At 35.9% G+C, this 22,544-nt stretch overlaps 1 pseudogene; it reads right to left on the bottom strand.

Annotated features, from left to right (window-relative positions):
* Nucleotides 1-19,538: 19,538 nt before the first annotated feature.
* LOC114707284 lies at nucleotides 19,539-19,767 on the bottom strand (annotated as a pseudogene).
* Nucleotides 19,768-22,544: the final 2,777 nt, after the last annotated feature.

Genomic DNA, 22,544 nt, shown 5'->3' with positions numbered 1-22,544 from the left:
CCTGCATTTGTCACAAAAAAGAGGAAAGGGTTGTAATTCAGTTTCAAACTCTGTGTGGCCACTTTACTATTTATAAGTTGAATCTGTACGTACCTTACAAGTGATATCAGGGGGTGGGGATAGGGAAGTCTAGGAATGGGTTATGCTAAAAAAAAAATAAGTAATTTCATAGATTTCTTGTTTTGTATGTTCACCACATTTATAAAGGTGTAGATGATGATTGAGACAGCTGATAGTTTGACTCTGTGTGTGTGTGTGTGTGTCCCTGCATACATCTGTGTATTGTCTTGCATGTGTATGTGGTCCACACTTGATTATGGTGACCCAGCTTGTATAGGATTCCTGTTGGACCCTGTCTTCCTCTTTGATCCAGAAGCTGGAACATCAGGAGGTATTAATCTGTTTATTCAGCACCTGAACAAAGCTCCCGCATTCTCTTTCTTTGCTTCTTAATAGTACACAGATGTCTACCAAATCTTCAACCTACAATATGAAGGAAATCAATTTTGCATTTTACACTTCTTTTTCAGTCCCTGTTTATCCTTTTCCCCATGAAAGAATTCTGAAGACACTAGAAAGGTATCTTGACAACTAAAGCATTTTTTTTCTCTATCCCACAAGGTCGGGCTAAAATCCATTAATTTAGCTACAGAGCTTTGAGCTGAATCAAGAAGATTGATTAACAGGTCAGGGTTTTGTAACAGAGAAAGCAGCTTCATTGGAACTTGCTATGTGCAGCTAGATAGAACAGGAAGTATTTTCTTTCACTGTGGAGTGGGTGGCATTGGTATTTTAGATGGGTACAGGGAATAGAAGTGGTATTGAGATGTATAAACAAGAGCTCTGGGATTTTTCAGTGCTGAGAAAAAAAGAAGTCCTGTATGACAGAGAGCTGAGCTTGAATTAAAAATTTAATTAACAAGCTAAATCAAATAAGGAGCACACCTATGAGAACAGCATAACCATACAGTACCCATTCTCTGCGCAGATCATAATTGGTGCTCCAATAGAGAAAATAGTGACATTCCACAGGAGATCACAAAACCAGATTTTAATAAACAGACAGATACTAGAGGGAAACAGTGTGCAGAACACAATTTAAAATGTAATCTTTTAAATCAGCTTAGATTTATTTCATTTTTATAATGTGGACATAAAGTAAAAAAAGTGACCTTTTTTAAAAAGTTAGATCATTTTTTTATGAAATTATTGGTGAAGGTTAATCAATTTTCTATAGTACTTGCATACTTCAGTCCAAGGATATATTGTTTAAAACACTTAAATTTTTCAGTAACTGTAAACGCAGGAACCTGTGTTACATTAATCTCAATGCGCTTGTTGACTATATGTAGCTCCTATTTATTGTGGCTTCATTAAGCTTCCCTTAACTCATGAAGTATTTCAATTATTTTAAGAAAGATCATGGTGGCATTTCTGAGGCAATACCACACCTGTTGTTTTAAATCTGTGCTCTGGAAGTAACAGAGTTCTCACACACATTCCTGAAGACTTCATGTGGTACAAGAAATGTTGTGAAGCTAAAAATATTGAATGTTTTAATGCTAGAAGATTAGTAAGTAATGCAGTTACAAAGTCAATCAACCATAAGTCATGAATCCCTAAGAAAACAAGCTTAATTAGTTTGAGAGCATGCCTCATGAAGCCACATGTCAAGGAACTTAATTAATTTTATTTAAAAATAGCAAAATAAAGCATAGATTAGAGGCAATAAAAATTCCTCTGCTGTTTTGGCATTAATACTGACTCTGTTGACGTGTGTGACACAGAATATTGTATTTCAGGATTATACTTTGCCACCTTGTAGTTAATGTTATTGAGTCCTCTTATTGGTCTTGTGAGCTGAATCTTACTTTGTATACCTATAATTCAGAATGAAATAATTCCTTTAAGAAGCACACTTTTAAGAACAGTTGAATATTTAAGAATATAAACTAGAAGTCCTCTGGAGGGAACCAACAATTTTGCAGGACATTCTCATAGGAAGTCAATCCTGGATGACATGCCTTATTTCCTATCCTGTCTGAAGGACTCATTCTGGCTACCTACCGCATCCATGTTAGTCACAATATCTTTTTTTTAATCACTTTTTTTTAATCACTTCCTAAATATAACACCAGTAGCACAGACACTGAGAGAAACAATCAATCAACGGGACCTCTTGAAACTAAGAAGCTTTTGTAGAGCAAAGGATATGGTAAACAAGGCAAAGCGACAGCCTTTAATATCTTTTAACAGCGATAAAATAAAGATTGTTCACAGTCAAAGAACTTGTACATGTAGTTGATTTTTAGTAAAAAAAATCTCAAAAAATATTTTCTTCTGAAGAAGTTAATTACATGATTATAATTTTAATGTGTCTTAAGTTCTTCAAACATTTTATGCTATAATTAAAGTTTGATAGAAATATTGTTCATGTTTTCCCTAACCAGTGATATGAATGCGTGAAGAAAGTGTATTTAATACATTTTACAGAGTTAATAGGGCCAGAAGCCTCACACTTTACAACAAGCTATCAGATTCTAGAAAGAGATGGATCATAAAACAGTTTTAGTCATTTCCTCTTATATGAGGAAAAACTAACAATTTTTCAGAGAATTAAATGCATTTACATGTTACAAAATACCACTGTAGAGAATATTGTTTGTTATGAGGTGCCTGAGAAGATTTAAGAAAGGTTAACAAAGGATGCATAATTTTTAAAAAATTGATTTTTGACCCCTTAAGAGATTAAAACATAAAATTTCTCCTTATTTCAAATTAAAACTATTAAATTTTATAATTTTTAAAGAGTTCAATTTAAGGATTAGAAACCATTCATAAATTCTGCATAAGCCCAAGCTAAACAAAAATCTCAGCACTGAGAAGGGGTGTGGAACAAAGTCCCATGCCCAGTTGAAAAACTATTTGTCAATTGGTAGCTGCCAGGAGAGGGAGAATCAGTTTCCTGTATGAATGTGGCCTCAGGTTGGTGGATCGTGGTCCTGTGGATGGCTTTGCATCCGAACATCTATGAATAGCACATATTGTACTTAGATTCTTTTTAATAAAATGATACAAAGAATAGCAAGGAGAGTTAGAAGAGTTAGGGGTTACAGGTCAATATTGTCAAAATACATTATACAACATAGTCAAAGAACTAGTAAAGAACAGAAACCATATTACATATATTAAAAAATAGTAACTTTCCTCTTTTTTCATAAAATCTCTCAATTTGCTTAATTTACAGAAAACTCTTAGTCTTCATAATTGTTCTTAATCGAAATCTTTGGCATTCACACTTACTTGAAGAATGTCAAGCATATTTCTTCTCTAGTTCAGCTCTCTGTAAGCTTGACATTGCACTTAAATTTAAAATGCATGCCCCCACAATGGTCTAGATGGCTTGCCCACTCTTCACCTTGCCTTTCTAACTTCTTGAATTTTTCACAATCTCCATTAACTACATTTTTCTACTCATACTAGCCTTCTTTTTAATTAGTCAATATAACAGATGACTTATTGTTTCACTTAGGGATTGTATGTAGACTATTGCCTTTGATCAAAATGTTCTTCTTTTTTGTAAATGTGTGAATGGGTTACACCTTTATTACCTCCAGTACCCTGTCCACCACAAATATGTTGCTCTGAAAATCAGACATTAAGTAGCATAAACAGAACTCCTTAAATTCATTATTGGTGTTCTTATGGGGAGTATTATCTCCTCCATTCTACTCATCTCCATTTTATTTATTGTTTTTTGTTTGATTGTTTGTTTTGTATTTGGTGATTAGCTGGCATTGCCCACTGGAAGGGGATATTTCTCCAAAGGCTAAACATGTTCACTTTATTTATTCCTATATCCTTTCCATGAAAGTGACTTAGCATGTAGTTAACACAATAGATAATGGAAGATATTAGGGTGTGTCAACCCAAGGCCCAGCTGTGGGCCTGGATGGTAGCCAAGTTGGTCAGTTTGGGTCCCTGGGGCCACCCACCTACGCTATCTAGGACCCACTGGATGTGTTGAAAGTCTGATCCTGTGGAAATATTCCAGCAACATTCTCAAGACTCGTGGCAGCCACGGGATATTCCAGAGGAGTTCCGATGAGGATCCAGTGATGATGGTGTACCAGAAACCAGAGGCCTTGAACCAGACCAATGACTCATTGCAAAAAACACTTGCCAGTAAAACTGATGGGATAAAGAGGTGTACTATATGGCACACTGAAGCCTCCAGTGCTACCAGGACAAAGGAAGAGGTGTTGGAGAAGCAGGAAAGAAGGACAAGTAAAGAGATTTTTCTGTTGAAGTGGTTCTGGTTTTGTTTTGTTTTGCTTTTGCTTTTGCTTTTGTTCACTTGCTTGCATACTTTGATTTGTTTCCTTATGTGGGGCACATGGCAGAGATGAGGGAAGGATTGGGGGGACTGGAGGTGAACAGAACTGGGGTGCATGATGTGAAACTCCCAAAGAGTCAACAAAGCAGTTAAAAAACAAATAATGGAAGAAGTGACTGAAGTTGAAAGATGAACAGTTTCTTCTCAACAAGACCATGGGAATCACATTCTTGAATTTTATGGTAATAATAGAAAACTAGAGGTTCCAGTGTTTCTCTCTAATATCTTGCAATGCTAAATTAAAGTTTCAATAATATAACAAATAATATAACATGCAAAGCTATAGGAGGCACTTAGTAAAAATGTTAAAATGCTATTAAAAATCTACATATTTAATTTTCAGCTCAACTATTTGGCTAACACTTATATAGGAATTTAGGTTTCAATTATTAATAGTTATCAAATCTTATAGTACATATATAGAAAGGAGAGAGTATGGTGTTAACTTGGAAGGGACTGCCTCCAAGGCAAGAATAAAAAGTATACAGAAATGATTTAACAGTGAAAAGGAATAGTTTCAATGCATTTTTAACAACAGTCAGGCTCCTAGTTCTTGAATGCTGGACACTGATGAGGCACAAATCAAAGTGCAGGGGGTTTGATTAAGTGAAATTCATGTTAAAGTTGAAGAAAACAAGTGCACTGATAAGTAGATGAAGACAGTGATTTGGGGAAATGATATGAAGAAAACGAAATAATGAATGATTCCAATAGAGTAAATTCAATGGTTAGAGGGAAAAAAAAAAACAAACAAAAATCTTCCTTCCCTAACCCAAATGCTAGAAGAACATCATGAGCAATGTGGAAGAATGTTTGTTGGGCAGTGGGACCAGAAAAATGAAATTACTGGCACTAGAAAAGACATTACTGTGTTCAGGAATATGCAGGGTACCAGTAATAAGACACCAAGAGCTATAAAAGGGAGCAAGTGTGTAATGGAGATGGAATTGGATGTGTAACCATGGTCTCTATTTTACAGGGCCGTCTCTATCACAAGAAATGTGCAGCATAGATCCAGTGTCATTTGAAGAATTTATAAAGGTTAAAGTGGCGATAATTATATGGGCTCTATAATCTCTTCAGATTTATTAAAGTGACATTTGAAAATTAAAAAATTTTCACTGACATTAGTATATTTGGATGATGCTATCAGAGATGAAAAATAATGTTTAAAGAATCCAGATTTGGTTGCAATGTCACAATTCTTTAGATGGTTTGTGTTTTCATTGCAATTTTTAATTGGCTGGCTTTTTAAAAAGTGGTATTAAGTATTATTTATTTTTTATTTTATGTGTATGTCTGTTTGCCTGCCTGTATGTTAATGCACCCAGTGTATGTTGTGACTGCTGAAGTCAGTAGAAGACATTGGCTCCCCTAAAACTGGAGGTAAACAAAAGAGGTTATGAAGTGCCTTGCTTATACTCGGAATCAAATCCTGGTCCTCTACAAGGGCAGCAAGTATTTTAAATCACCAAGCCATCTCTCCATTGGGAGGGTGGTGGGCTTTTCTTTTTAGCTCTTCAATACTGTCTCCCTTAATTTCTTCATCTTCATTTTTCTCTGATTATTTTCATGTTCATTTCCTCTATATTATTCATGTTATTTGAGAACAGAATGAAATGGAATGTTAGCCATAATGGGAAAGTCCTAGTTGTTTTTAAACTGTGTGGATGAGTGTAATGTGTGTGTGTGTGTGTGTGTGTGTGTGTGTGTGTGTGTGTGTGTGTGTGTGTATGTGTATGTATGTATCAGAGAGAGAGAGAGACAGAGACAGAGAAAGAGACAGAGAGAGACAGAGAGACAAAGAGAGACGTTGTGGTGTATGAAATACACACACAGTTAATATTCATTTAAAATGTACTGATAATTTAATATTAGAAATACCAAATAAATTGTAGGACCATTATATTTTGAAAGAATATTATTTTATTTACATGGAATTTGGATTTTGAATGAGAATTCACACTGATGAGTTTATCAATCTCAAAAGAATTAATCCATGTTTTCTCTCCCATTGGTGATTAGTTTTCTATCATTTTTACCTATGACCCTCTAAGATGTCACTAGTAGCCTGTAGATCCTGACTTCAGATCTTGCTTGAAAGTGGTTCCTGTGTTGCTGGTCTAACAGAACAGACCACAGAGTAAGCTCCCTCAACTGCTGCAGATTCCTTGTATTCAGTGTGGTCCTCCCTTTCCAGTCATATTTTTTCTGGGAACCGAGTCACTCAGTGTTGGTCATACATGTGCAGTGGTATCCTGATATCATACTGTGCAGTTTCTCATATTAAGTAGATTATAACCACTTTTTTAAAGAAATCATTCAATGAGTCCAGAAGTTAACTTTTTTATTCATGGATCAAGATTCTGTTCATTTTGTAACTTATTTATTCCTGTTGCTAAAATCAAGTGACTGTTTGTAGCCTATCCTTTTCTAACTCTATTACAGCCTTTCAAAGATTCAGGAATTTTGCCTCATTACAGAGCAGTCATCCTAAAATGATTGTATCACTTCTAATTTTATGAGATCAGTAGCATGTCAGATGGAAAAAGTACGAAGTATTTGGTGACAGTGTAGAAAGAGTGTGCACTGGAGGAGACTTTTGGGAACTGAGGAGGCAGAGAAGTGAGTAAAGGCTTTGTGAAAATAGCTAAGAGCCATGTCACAATTTTAAAAAGCAAAAGGGTGTGAGAGAGCTCTATAAACTGTGGAAGGTGAGATATCTAATGTCTTTTGAACAGAGATTGTGGTAAGCAGATGCTGAAACCCAGGAAGTAAGTTGAGTTGTTTAAGTCAAAATTTTCAGCAATTTAGCCAAGAAATAATACGGATCAAATTCTTGATATAATTTGAAAAACTCTCGTTCACCTCATAGATTTACATTAATATTCCAAGAAACTTAAAAAGCCTCAAAATGTAGAGAATTAAGACATATTTATAGAGATGACATGGCTTATTTTGGTTTTTAGAAGGTGACCTGAATGGCAAAGTGCAAATTGTTTAATATAAGGAAAAGCTAGTGCTTTAGGTAGGGAGAGAAGGTAGAAGACTGTAGGAGTTTGGAGGATGCGAGCTAAGATGCTGCTAGTTTCATTAAACATGGAAGATCATTCCCCAAAGCCACTTCTAAGAATTTCATTTTAACCATATGCTAAAAATTGCTTGCATACTTGGGCAGAGGGCTAACGGACCAGACCACATATGGATGTTTCTCTTGTCTGTGTATCCCATGTGTGCCTGATGCCTCTAGAAGCCAGAAAAAGGGCTTCACTTTCCCTGGCACTGGAGGTGTAGACAGTTCTCAGTTCTGTGTCATCACATGGGTTCTGGGAACCTAACAGTGTCCTCTGAAGAAGCAGCCAGTACTCTCATCTACCGAGTTCTTTCTCCAGCACAGAAGTGGGTCTTTCCATAGAGACATGAGAGAAGGCATCCCATTCAACCATGATGTCCTATTTGCAATGATGTTAGAGGGAATCAGTTAGGTTATGCCAAACTTTCTGAATTGTAGAATCTGAGTTAATACATGGGTTTAATCTTGTGTTTTGACATTTTAACACATAAGAAAAACATAATATATGAACAAATAAGTACAAATGAGCTAGATGAAATTATAAGACATTACATTTTTAAATTGGACAAGAAAATATTACTCCTATACATAATCATGAGGAGAGAAAACTCTCATGTAAGTATTGTAGTAGAACCACAAGATAGCTACATGGTATATGTGACAGAGAGGAGAAAGGAGATATAGAAAATGGATCTAGTGGACAGGTTTCAGACACACTGTGGATGGATTATTGTAATGTGAGTTCTATTGGTCTTAATAAAAACCTGGAGTCAGATATAGGAGTAAATGCTGAAAGATCAAAGTAGAACTACCAGACACTAGAAAGACTTCTTACCCCTGGGAATTTTCAGACTGAAAGGGGCCAAGCTCCTGTTTCCACCCTGCCTTATCATTTCTTCTTTCCACCCAGCCAATTCACTTCCTGTTTCCTCCTCACAAGTACTGCTATCAAACACATGACAACACAAGTGTAAGGATTAAAGGAGTGTGCCACCACTGCCTGGCCTCACTAGTGGTTAGTTCCACACGCTAATCTCCAGGCAAGCTTTATTTGCTAGAACACAAACAAAATATCCCCACATATTATATACCATGCTTGAAAGTTTGTGAATATGTGCTTTTTCTCCATGGTCTATATAAAAAAAATCAAAGATTTGAAAATCCAGAGTGCCAGAATCAACTATACTTTGTAGAAAGACTAACCTATGCATCCTGTTGAGAATAGAACCCAAGTAGGTGATATTGGTGATGTTTTAGATTAACTTTTTGAAAGGTCTAAAATATGATAAAGCACACAGATACAATATGACCTGAGAGTTGAGATAACATTCTTGAGAAAAATTGAAGCATAAATAGCTGTAATTTATAGGTAAATATATTCCATAAAATTATACATTTTTACATATTTGGTTAGGGGACCCACAGACAATGTAAAGGGCTAAGGGATGATGAAATGCATGTTGAACTTATCTTCAGGTAAATTTATCTATAAAAATAAATGAATGTATACTGACATATATGTGACCTGTTAATACATGCATGCTAACATATAACTGACATAAGTTAAAATTTTAAACTATAAAAATGAACTCATATTTTTGATAATATTGAAACAAATTTTTTCATTATCATCTCTGATTGTAAACTATGAGAAGTTTCTAAAAAACAATCAATTCTAATCTTTTTCAAATAAAAATATTTTACAAAAAATATTTTTAAACTTTGAAATTTAGAAAACATTTAAAAGCTTTATTGGGCTGTAAGCATTTGTGATTGACTTGAATAAATATGCTATTTCCCTTTATAGATTGTTCTCACAAAAAGTCTATTTCTTTTGCCTTATGTAAAAAAAGAAATAATACTTCAATTACATTGTCAACACATGGAAAATGTTTTGACTGCCTGTTGTCACTTAGTAGGTAGATATCATGAAAAATAATATAAAAATCACTAAATAAAACACTGAAGACATGCAGTTTGAAGTCAGTTGGGAACTCATTAAAAACATAAATTTCTAATTTCAGATATGGAAATTAAATGAGGATATTTTTGATAGATGAGCAAAGAGATGTTTTGGCTTGACTTACTGGAGATATCAAACTCGTTAGTCAAATTAGAACTTTTTCAAAGAAAATCATATGCTCCATTCAGACAGATTTTATGGTACTCATGGCTCTGCAATTAACATTACTATGCTCTGTATAGTTTGTTCATTATGATGACTAACTTGTGTGTCAACTTGTCTGAGCTAAAAAATACTTAGATTCGTGGAAAAAATACCTATTCCTGTTGGTTTATTAATTTTGGTGAATTATTAGATTAAAGAAATAAGATCACTCTCCCTAAACAAGTAGGTATCATCAAACTCATTGAGGATCTTAAAAAACAATACTCTTTCTCCAAGAACTATGGTACACATTGTCTCCTCTCCTTTGTTTCTGTCAGTAACCCTATGATAAGCTTTATTGATTGAAATGAGGTCCTGGGGACAATATAAAGATCTCTTTCTCATAGTTGTTTATATCTCTAATATAATTAAATTTAGAATCTAATAAATCCATATTCTGTGGTAAAGAACTGACTGTAGAGCTAAGCAGCACATGCCATTTCACTCACCACAAATGACTTCAAAGAACTGTGGAGCTCAATGACAAGGCATGCAATACTGCTAGTTAGTGAACAAAGAGCAATTTTCCATTCATAAGGGACTGTGATTCGTGCCATGATGAAAGGCGTGGAAGCTGCAGAGATTGTGAGGCCATTATGTCATATTCATCTTGCCAACTTTAGCCCCTGCAGAAGACAAGTGGACCTTGGAAAATGACAGTGGATTTTGACAACCATTGGTACCTTTGCTTTCAGATATAAATTCATTTGGTGAATCAATTGTCACATCCACTAGTACATAGCATATAGCTGTTGATCTGGAAAATTATTTATTTCCCGATAGGCAAGAATAACAGAAGATTTTTCATCTAGAGGCAAGGACAGGAACGGATCTCCATTGTCAAACCTCAGGAACATACCAGCCCACTGTCCTCTGCCACAATTTAGTTAATGGGAATCTTATTTGACTTCCATTCCACAATATGTAACACTAACCCATCTAATTGAAGACATTATGCTTACTGGAACTAGTGAGATAAAAATGACAACTACTATGGAATTTATTGGGAAGATATTTACATGAAGAGAAGAAGGAAATAAGTTCAGTAAATATTCAGGAGCTTCTGTTAAATGTTGGTGGTCCAATGGTGTGGTAGTGTGGTGATAACACTTCTGAAAGGAAGGATTCATTGTTATGTGCAGTCCTCCCTACCACCAAAACAGGCAGAGCACATAAGAACTTGCTTGGATTTTATGGACAATGTGCTTCTTATTTAGCCATGTAACATAATCATTACCAAATGACCTCAAAACTTTACTATTATGGAATGTGGCTAGAAAAGGAGCTAGCTTTGAAATGAGTGTGGACAAGCTGCACTGACACTTGGAGCCCCATAATTGTGCAGGGTTTCTATGGTGTGGGAAGTGTCGATAACAACTATGGATAAATGCCATTTGGAGATGATGCCTGGCCCAGGTAGGTGAATTTCTGTACAAGACTTTAAGATTTAGAGCAAGTCTGCCATCGTCAGCAGATTAGCGTGCTATTATTTTTATTCTCAAATTTTGATTGTTTTGATTTTCATATATGAGTAACTTATTTGCATAATTTTCATCTTCCCTTCCCATCTCTGTTTTCTCCCATGTCCCCTCCAAACTTTTCTTCAGAAATGGCTGTGCCTGCCAATGGGCTTCAACTGTGGTTCACAAATATATAATGTGACTTTACCTGTCCTTCATGAACTGATTATTGGGTTTAGAAGCTATAACACTGAGTATATGTAGCAGTATTTTATTAATCAATGGATGTATGTAGCACATTCATGCTTGGCAACAAGCAGGTCTTGAAACAAATGTAAAACAATTGTGTGAAGAAGTGCCTCAGATGCCCATGATTCTTTCTCCAGTTATACTGCCTCATCTTTCTCATTCTGGCTGAAGAGTCTCATAGAGAGTTCCCTATTAATACACAGCAGAAGAAAAGCATGCTCTAGTTTTGTTTGCGCCTACTCAATATACACATGCCATCCCAAACCTGACAGCTGCAGCACTATGGTCATTCTATGGGAACAGCCTGAAAAATGGAGGGAATACTCTCACTGATAGGAAACTCAAGGAGAAGTCATCAGACATGTTACACATTGTTTATAGACTTTATTTAACCATGTGGCTGAAATATCATGAACATAGGAAGAAAATTAGTCACAAAAATTTAAGGAAGAGATAACATTCATGAAACAAAGATGACATATGAATGAAAGGTGATACATTAGAATGTTCACCAATGAGTAACCTCAGCAGAGAAAATTGTCTTTAATAGTTGAGTGGACCATTCTGAGTTTATCATTAAGTCCATTTCTCCTGTCAAACCCACCACTGACCTACTGATTTATGAGCAAAATGGCAATGGTGACATTAATGCAAATTGAGTACAGACTTAGTATCATTTAATCCATTTACCAAAGCTAACCTGATTATGACCATAACTAAATGTTTTGTCAAGAGCAAAGGCCAACATTAAACCCCAATATGGCATTATCTCTCAACTTAGCCAGCAATTTGTAATATGTTAGGTACAATAGGTGTCTTCCATAATGTAAAGGGCAGTATTTTGTCCTTACTATAAAAGGCACTTTGTATTTTTCTGTTCTACACACACTTCTGCAAAAACTACCATCCATAGATTTATATGATAGATTATCCATGAACTGAATGTGCTGCAGAGCATAACACCACAAATCTTAGCTCGTGTCTTACCATCTTGAAGTGGGTAGATCACAGTATTTATTACGTTGTTCTCCCTTGAAGGTCTGAGACAACGTTGAATTAAAAGGTATATGTGCTCTGAATTAGAACCCTATATATGATACTCTTTCATCTGTCAGAATTTGTAAAATTAGTAATTGGAGCCAATCCTTTGACCAAGTCTCTGTTTCCTCACCAAGTTGGCTCTGATGTTACTTGTTGACCTGCTTTTCACATCTGTGATTGAGAATCAAAGTAATGTGTGAATTTCATTGTAAAATTTTATATAATCACAAGATCTTACTTGGTACTCATTATTATAACAACAAGGTATACATTTAGAGTGATAAAATTTCACAAAAATGATTTGCAATGAATATTCATTGTGCCAAGGCAGACTGGCACTTTTTAAAATAGTGACTTGCACATATGTTCAATAAATATTTGCTGCACTGAAAAAAAAAGAAAGAAGAAAACCAATAGTTACGATTCAAAGAGCCAAGTATAAAGCAGTGGTAGTTGGATCATTCATTACCACCTCTAATTATTGTGATGGCTAGCCAAGTTATTTCCAAAGGTCTACTTATTCCTGTGACCACATAGTATCCTGTATCTAGGTCTTCATCAGGAAGGAGGGATTGTTCTATTTTGAAACATGGTTTCTTGTGTCTCCAAGTGAAAAGATGTGGAAAGGAGTCACTATGGCCACTGATGTGGAAGATTCTGACTATGGAAGAACAGCATTATGATTCTCAGTAGATTCAAGAAAACAAAATGTACTTTTAATTCTTTCTCCCTCCCTCCCTCCCTCCCTCCCTCCCTCCCTCTTTCCCCCTCCTCCTCCTCCTCCTCCTCCTCCTCCTCCTCCTCCTCCTTCTTCTTCTCTCTCTCTCTCTCTCTCTCTCTCTCTCTCTCTCTCTCTCTCTTTTTTGTCCTCTGGCAGTCCTGGAACTCTCTTTGTAGACCAGGCTGGCTTCAAACTGCTGGCCTCTGTTTCACAAGTGTTGGGATTAAAGGTGTGTGGCACCACCACCCTAGATTATCAGGAATAACTCACCAAATTTTGGATTAATTCCAATTAAAAAAGAATAAATAAAAATATATATTTAGAAAACTATATTTGCTAGTGCTTGTATGTAAATAATTGATTTGACTTTAATATAATACTTTTTAAGGCTCATATAAATCAAATTTCCCTACCTAAAATTAACAATTTTAAAACCAGTGGGGATCTTAAAAATTAATTTAATCCCCATATAAACACTTAGCTTTTCAATACATGGATTATTAAACATTATTCAAGGTGGTCTGAGATGAAAATTTGCATCCTTATTCCAGTGTATATAAGCATATTTTATAACTTTTGTGTGAATATTTTGAATGTATCTTCACATTGAAATTATAAATATAGAAAAGCTGTCTTCAAATGTTACTGTTTGTGGTACATGGATATTTCAATTGTCCCATTTTATACAGAAAAAATTCCAGGATAATGGTTTAATGTATGAATATGTTTTTCATAAATAACTGTCATTTTGGTCATTGTTACATTTTCTCTATCAAGCATATTAAGCATTAAAACAAAAATCACACCATGTGCATTGTGGAGAGTTCCTGTGACTTCTGTGACTTACTGTGGGGTGAATTAATTACATGTTCTTTCTGATATCTGTTCAATATCTAGTATAATTGTCTTTAGTCTTTTGGTTTACTTCTTAAATGAAAAATCTACCTTTAATGGAAATCAAACTAACTGATTTCATATCTCTTTAGGCCTGAAAATAATTAAATGTGAAATATTGCTTTTGCACATTACAAGATATTAGATGCCAAATGTCACCAGTAATTGTTTTTGTGTCATTTTCACCATGGGTCTTAATCTACTTTCTGATTTTATCTGTTCTCTCTAATTATATTTATCCTTCTTTCAATACGCTTATTCACTAGTGTATCCTCATGTTTTGAGAAACTGATGCTGAAAGTCTAGGATGCCATGCTCAGTCTTTGTGAAAATAAACCCAATGTTATTCAAAGAGAGAAATCAATTGCAAGTTACCTCCACAAATACCTAATCAAACATGGCATTCCCATCACTACTCACTCTGCTATTCAGTGAGAAATAACTCCATGCCAGTAACATAACATTGGTTTATAAAGAAATCACAAGAAGCCTTGGTGCCTCATTTAAAAAAAAATTGTGTTTGTATCTGTGTATCATGTTAAGTGTGCATCTTCATGGTGTGAGAACAGGTGTCTTACATTCACATGCTATAGCCCATATGTGGATGTCAGTGGACAAGCCCTGGTTCCAGTCTTCACCTTCTGCATGGTTTGAGACAGGGTCTATCTGTTGTTCACCATAGACTAGGCTGGGTTTCCCATGGGTTCCAGGGACTTCCTGTCCTCTGTATAGATGTGCACTGCTGTGTCTGGCATTAACATGGGTTCTGGGTATCAAAACTCATGTTTTCCTGCTTGCATAGCAAGTACTTTACCAACCCATCTCTTTGGTCCCCACAGTGCTATATTAACACAGAAATACAGAAAACTCTTACTATTATAAAAATTTCAAGTTATGGACTTCTCCCTGTCCTGTTTTAACCTGTTTTCATACAGTAATGCAAAGTTTCACTCCTTTTGAAGTGAGTCTGAGATATTGACATACTGTTCACATGTATGTTCAGAAATTGTGAACATTAACACAGTTTAACAAAATTCTTCTAAAAGATGAATCCCTTTTCTGTGCTAGAAGATATTTATTATGGTATCACTAGTTCTTCTCAAATCAGAATTCTGTGATATATGAGACTGTGCACATTTTAAAAGAAATTATTTGTTGATTTTTTCCCCCTGAAGTCCTGTGTTCTAGTAGATATTGGTAGGTAAGCAAAAACAAAAATCACCGCCCTTTCTCTTTCTATACCTGTAGTGGGATAATTGGATTCAACACTCTTCTCTGTCCTTGGAAAATTCCTTGGGATCCTGGACCACTTTCCAGATGTGGGAAATCATTGTTATAAGTGACAAGCTGAGGTTTGTAGTCTGAGTGATTCCAAATATCACAGAGGGAATTCTTCCACAAATTACTCAGCAATTTCAACATCCACCAAAACCAATCAGCGCCTTCTTCAATTTTACTGTGGTGTTACTCTATCAAGCACAACACTGTGAGATAGCACTGAGGTTTAGTATAATGGCCAGAGAGATGAGATTCACTATATGTAGTGAGTCCTGAGGAACAGGTAGGCATAATCCCAAACTTTGTCAGAAGCAGTAAATTGTGTGTTGTCAACAATATCACAGAATTCAAAGACAGCAGAAGCCAAGTAAAGTGTAGGGTGGCATTCCTGCACATTGGAGGCCAGGCAAGAGGCTCGGTCCAAGTTCTGGTTCAGCTTCCTGCTGAATGAAGTTTACTATGGATACAAACTAAATCGAAGGGAATCCAGTAGTGGGGTCAAACCTTTGAGTTGGGGTTCCATTTTTTAGCATGTGTATTATTTTACTTATTTTATTTTGTATAATTTCTGAACCAATTATACAAAATAAGACAAATAAAGTGAGTGTTTTAAATTAAGCAGCGAAGAACAAGTTCATTTATTATTCAAGTTCCAATATCACTGAAATATTGTGAGAGGCTAGATAAATAGGAGGAAATGGTTTTTCAGTTATTCTCATTTTAGGCTGAAATGTTAATTTGCATTGCTTTCTGATAATGAACATGAAAGAAAGGATTTATTCGAAACTATTTAAGTTTGAACACCAATACATTCCAAGAAAGCATTCTTTCCCATTTTAACAGTGGGACGCATGTATAAGTTTATTTCCCAGGTTAAATTCTTGGAGGTCTTTATCTTCTTTGGCCTTTGACTATTGTCTTCTCCTTTTGCACAATTATTCTTCAAATGTGATTTCACCCCCATGTCTCCTTCCTCCCTTCCACACCCCTACGTGATACTGAATGTTCTATGGCCAGCATCAGACTCAGGGCTCTTCTTTGGAACACATGCTTTCCTCTGCTTAGGATGCTACTCAAATTGCTTTTTCTCTTACTATATTATATCTGTTCCTTTTCCATGGGCTTTGATGCTTTCTCCCACCAGCATTATCACAAAGAAATCCACCAGTCTTCTCTGAGCCCTTCTTTTATTGGCAATGTTCTCCTGTTCTTTCATTTCTTCTAAATATTTATGCTTTCTACAAAGGATCAGATCCATTTACCAGTATTTTCAAAATCTCAGTGCATGTTTCTGGAGCCATTGCTGTGTTGATTGTTTGAACACGTCATGCAGAGACGTTGCATTCTTTGTTCTTTCTGCACATTTTGTCTTCCTGAAATAGCCTATTGCCTACTATATCATGCTTAGCGTGTTGTTCTTTGTTGAATGGTTATTTGAATTACCAGGATCATCCAGAGTAGCTGAATAAAGCACACATCAATCCACGCTGACACCATAGGACTTTCTTTTGTTCTCTCACACCCTTATCATAACCCAGAAAGGTTTGTGTGGTGGTTTGAAAGAAAATGGCCCCCCAAGGGTGTTGCACTATTAGGAGGTGTGGCCCTTTTGGAAGAAATGTGTCACTGTGGGGGCGGCCGGGCATTGACATCACTTTTCTCAAGCTTCACTCAGTGTGACAGTCATTCAACTTCTTGCTGCCTTCTGGTCAAGATGAAACACTCTCAGCTCCAGCACCACATCTGCCTTCCCCATCATGATGATAAAAGACTAAACCTCTGAACTGTAAGCAAGCCACCCCAATTAAATGTTTTCTTTATAGGAGTTGCTGTGGTCATGGTGTCTCTTCACTGCAATAAAAATCCAAATTAAGACAATTCGTAAACATTTTTAACATTGCCTCCTAATTCTTCAAGACATGTGGTATGTCATGTTGCTTCTTCTGTAGCAGCACATTCTAGAACAGTGTGTTGCAGATAGCAGTTGTTAAATAGATATTTATAAGTAATTATTATTCTAACAAATTGCTAATATTTAAATCATTACCAAATTTAGTTAGAATCAATTTTCAACATATTTGGAATATAAATTTGAGAAACATCTGAAGTTCCTGTTTTCAGATTTAAATCAGCTGTCAATCATATCTTATTTCTGAAAACCAATTTCATTTATTTCAGCAGATAATTACTATTTAAAGTATAGAACAATAGAGTACATGTAAATGTTTGAAAGCAGAGTTAAAAATACTTTACATTTAAGCATTTCTCTTCCTTTCATTAGAATATAATACCTTCTTAAAAATGAATTTAAACATTAGTCAAGCAAGTTAACCAGAATTTATATCCAGAATGGTCCAGTTGTTTAATATCTGATTCTAAGTCATATTTCAAGAAAATAATTTCAATGCTGTCTATGAGAGCATCTCTGCTGAGAGTACCATAAAAACCAAGCAGACACTTCTATATCAATCAAAAATACTCTAGGATTTATAAATAGAACAACTTATTTTCTTTTTATAACATACTTTTCTCCTTCACTACATAAAATCATGGGCATGGGAACCCAACCCAAATACCATAATGCAGTAATCACAGAAAAATATTGACAGACAGACAGACAGACAGACACACACACACACACACACGCACACACGCACGCACGCACGCATGTACGCATTTACATACACATGCACACACACACACTCCTTTGCATATTTGCACATTTTCATTTTCTATGTAGGAATAAAAAAGTTTTCAGGTTTTTTCCAGCCATTTCTTTCCTTTATTTACAGTTTGTATTCAATGCAAATCAATTCCATAACATGAGAAGTTACTATGAATCAAAGCATAAATACACAAACACAATATATAATCAAACAGATGTAGAGCATTCAGGTATGAGGCAAGAGGGAGTGTCCATTCACACACACAGTAGATTCAGGTCTGTGAGGTCTCCTTGTTACCAGGTAGGTTTCCAAAGGTGGAGAAAATGACTCTGGTTATCAAGACTCCTGTGGCCATATGAGATTCCAGAATATGTAAGCATCAGTGTGTGACCATGAGAACAAAATTTTTTTTCAAGAAATGTCTATGTTTTAAAAGGTATGTGTGTATCAAGGCATTGGAAAAACTTACTGCAGAACCAAGCCCCCTTTCAGGCACAGGACCAATGTCAAACTATCTAAAAATATGAACTGATAACCAAAGTATTCCAAATGTGGCTATTCTGATCCATTGTTTTGTTTTTCTCTTTAAAAAAAAAAGTATTTACAGAAATTGTATAAAAGACTTTGTGAATTCGATGCAAGTCGTCTTCTGTCTTCATATCCCAACTGCTAGGTTAATGGTTTTGGCTCCTTTGCATATTTGCACATTCGCCTTTAGAATTTCAAGATTCATAATTTCGCCTTCCTAACAGACCACACCTTAAATTATGAAAAACCCTCAACATATGCAGACATAAAAAGCGGCATTTTGACATTGGCAGAGGTCAACTCAATTCTGCTCTCTGGAACCAGTTTACTTAAGGGGATTTGGCACTCTGGTTGAGTGGAAAAAGAAGATGGAAAACCCCTGCTATTTGACTTTTGAAGTAAGATTTATTCAGTGATGGCTGGATTTGGGGGTGGGTTCCAATCCATCCTTGCCTGGCACATGTCAATTACTAATAAAGGTCAAACATAATGTCAAGCCTAAAGCCACAGGATGGGGTATAATGCTCAGTTCCAAAGAGAAGAGCTCGATAATGTGGAACTTAACTAGAGTTTAGCATATTAAATTAGTAGTAACGAAACAATACACTGAGGATTTAAAGTAACACCTGGTAGTTCCTTCCAACATATACATAAATAGCATCAGAGAAGCCTTTTAATATCACCTAACTGTGTTATGGCCTTATAGGTTGAATGAGCCAATGAAAACAATCTCTACCCTATATCCCATCCTTATCTCTACATAAAAACCTATGCTTGATTTCAAGTTACAGTTTTAAGTGTCCATATTTCTTAAGTCACATTCAAGGAAATCACGTCAACTTCGGATGTTACCACTCTTCATCTTGAACATAAAACTCCAGGAGATTCAATATTGGCATTCACCATCTGTCACATCCTTCACATGAATTCTCAAGGTTTCCTGTTGAGGTGTGGTAATAGCAGATTTGATGTGGACCTGTTTCTTCCGGGTCACACTGGACTTGTGGTCACCATTGGGGTGGGTCTAGAAGATGGGAAAGTAGAGACGTTTCTTGGCCCAAGTCTCTAACAGTAGGGATGTAGAAGAGAAAGTGAGACCTCGAGGAGACCCACCGTTGACTACAAGGCATTGCCCGCTGCTTTGGTGGTGGCATCCATTGGATTTGGGGCAGTAGAGACAGTCTGATTACTTGAGAACAGTGCAATAGATGCTGGGTTGCAATAGATCTGCGTGGGTAGGAGCAGTGCCAGAAGCAGCAACCCCAGCCCATCTGGCCACCATTACTCTGTCCATCTTCGCTCCATTGGCGCGTGGTGGGACTCTCTGGATGCTCGGTGCGTGGAGATCTGCCCGGCTCGCGCGGGCGCAGGCAAGGTCCAGATTTTTTTTTTAAATGACAGACTTTAAGATTTTTTTCTTTTTCTTTGAGTTTTGTGAGATTTCTATTTGATCTTAACATTGCAAGATTTTCACAAAAACTGGTCTTGTTAATTTGGTAAAACTAATATTTTGAAAGATGAACAGAAAGATAACCACTTTTAGAGAAAATTTGCCATGTCATTTGCCAAATAGCAAAGCGTTGCACCCTTCAAACTGCTATAACACTGCGGACTTGAGTCAGATAGATTCTCAGCCATAGAGATGACAGCCATAAGATAATCTGACAGGTTACAGAGGCTGCATGTGGTATTGCACACCTTTAATCCCAGCAACTGGGAGGCAGAGGGGCATGTGCATCTCTGTGAACCTGAGTTCATCTGAGTCAGCATAGTGTGAGACCCAGGATACCCAGAGTTGCATTGAAACTTTGTCTCATAAAGCACAACAAAACTGAACAAAACAAAACAATAAAATAAAAATGTAATGATACTGCAGGACTGGGTAATAATATACTTATATGCATATAGAGAGGGTAACTTTAGATAAGAAAACAAATTATAAAAATTATCCATATTTTATTCTTCTTTCTTTCCATTATATGATATTACAATTAATTTATTTCTTAGAGTCCTATACCATTATGTCTAGGTCATAAAATATAGAAGTGTAATCTTTCAGGTGGAAATAAGTTAGAATTAGAAAAAATATACTTGTTGGATGAAATGTTTTAAAGTATCTGCACTGTCTCACAGAGTTCTCCTCAATAAATATTTAAAAAGAAATTTCTCACTGAAATAAATAAAATACACAAACTGTAAAGTTCTTGTATATTTGTTTATCATTTGATGATTTTCTTCAAATTTATAATCACAACAAAGTGGTTTTAGTTAACTAAATAGTTCAGCTATTCTCTTTTTTAAATCTAAATCTGTTTTTTAATTGGTTCTTTTTTTTTAAATTGAAAGTAGATTCTTCTCTCATACAATATATCCTCCTTTCCACTCCTCTCAGCTCCCTAGCAACTCCTCTCTACCACAGATACACTCCCCTTCTTTTTCCCTTCAGAAAAGAGTAGGCCTCCAAGAGACTGCAAGCCAACAGGACAAAACAAGATTAAAAAAAAAATAAGACAAGGAGAAAGTCCTCATACTTAGGCTGGACAAGATCATCTAAAAGGAGGAAAAGAGTCTCAAGAACAGGCAAAAGAGTCAGAGACACAACCACTCCCACAGTTAGGACTCCTACAAAAACCACCAAACTAACAACCATAACATATACTTAGAGGACCTGGTGCAGACCCATGCAGGCCCTGTGCTTGCCAGTCTCTGTGAACCCATGTGATCCCTGCTTAGTTGACTTATTGGCATGTTCTCCTGGTGTCCTCTGGCCTCTCTGACTCCTACAAGGTTTCCTCCCCCTTTTCAGCAAAATTTCGCAATCTCTGAGGGGAGGGACTGAATGGAGACCTCCAGTTTAGACTCTCTGCATAATAACTGGCTATGAGTCTCTGTACCCCTTCCCATCAGCTCCTGGAAGAAGCCTCTCTGAAGATGACTGGACAAGGCAAAGATCAATAAGTACAGCAGAATATCATTTGGATTCATTGGTTTTTATTTGTTTGTGTGTTTGTTTGTTTGTTTTTCCCAGTCAAGTTAGTTTCTATCATAGGTCTCTGGGCTATCCAGTTTCTGGTTTCTGACCATCCATTCAGTGTTTGGCATTGGTTCCCTTTCATGGTTGCTTCAAGTTACACCAAACATAGGTTGGCCACTCCCACAAGTTCTGTGCAACCTCTGTCTTAGTACATCTTGCAAGACTACTTTCTAGAGTTTAGCTAATCTAAATGATAATGAATAGTGCTTTTTCTTATGTGTGTCTGGTTTTTGATGCCCAATAGTTAAGACAGATTAAAATATTTCTTGCTTAATTCTTTTTGTTTTTCCATTTCAGGATCTGACAGGTCCTGAAATTAGTACAAATATTCTTTCTTGTCACCAATGAAACTTCACTCTGCTGCAGTGCTTTTTTCTACATTTGCATATAAAAGGGAATTGCATAACTCCATCTACTTATATGTTCATACTTGCATACTTATAGAGAAATGGTTTCCAAATGTCCATGTTCAGAAAGGAAAATAATATAAATTGAGTTGTTGTTGTTATGCCTATTATTTCTAATAGATACTATTCTCTCTCTCTCTCTCTCTCTCTCTCTCTATATATATATATATATATATATATATATATATATATATGAAACATACACATATAGAGAGATATATATTAGCATTGGATGAATAAGACATCTTGATGACCAGCTAAGTATTAATATTTTTGTTATACCCTTATTTTAGATATGGAATTAAAATTTAGTTTTGTATGGGATTAAGTCAAATTTAGCCTGACTTTAAATCCTGCAAATTAAACATCAGACTGATATCTCCAAACTATTATGATCATTTGGCTATTCACTCACTGGAAACATATCCATATCTTCTTATTCCTTAGGGTATTGAGGATAATGCAAAGAAGAAATCTTCAAGGACATGGAGGAAGTAATCAGAGCAAGTATATGAGGCCCTGTGGTCCAGAGCAAAGGAATTTGGTGTTGTAAAGTTCAGGCAATCTGAAATCACAGTCTGTCTAATTGCTCATTACTTTCCCTTGAAAACTCCCACAAAATTCGACAGC

The sequence above is a fragment of the Peromyscus leucopus genome, chromosome 18 (genome assembly GCF_004664715.2).
Source record: "Peromyscus leucopus breed LL Stock chromosome 18, UCI_PerLeu_2.1, whole genome shotgun sequence".
Lineage (NCBI taxonomy): Eukaryota > Metazoa > Chordata > Mammalia > Rodentia > Cricetidae > Peromyscus > Peromyscus leucopus.
Note: the sequence above shows the minus strand (reverse complement) of the source record. Positions and strands in the feature narration are given on the sequence as shown.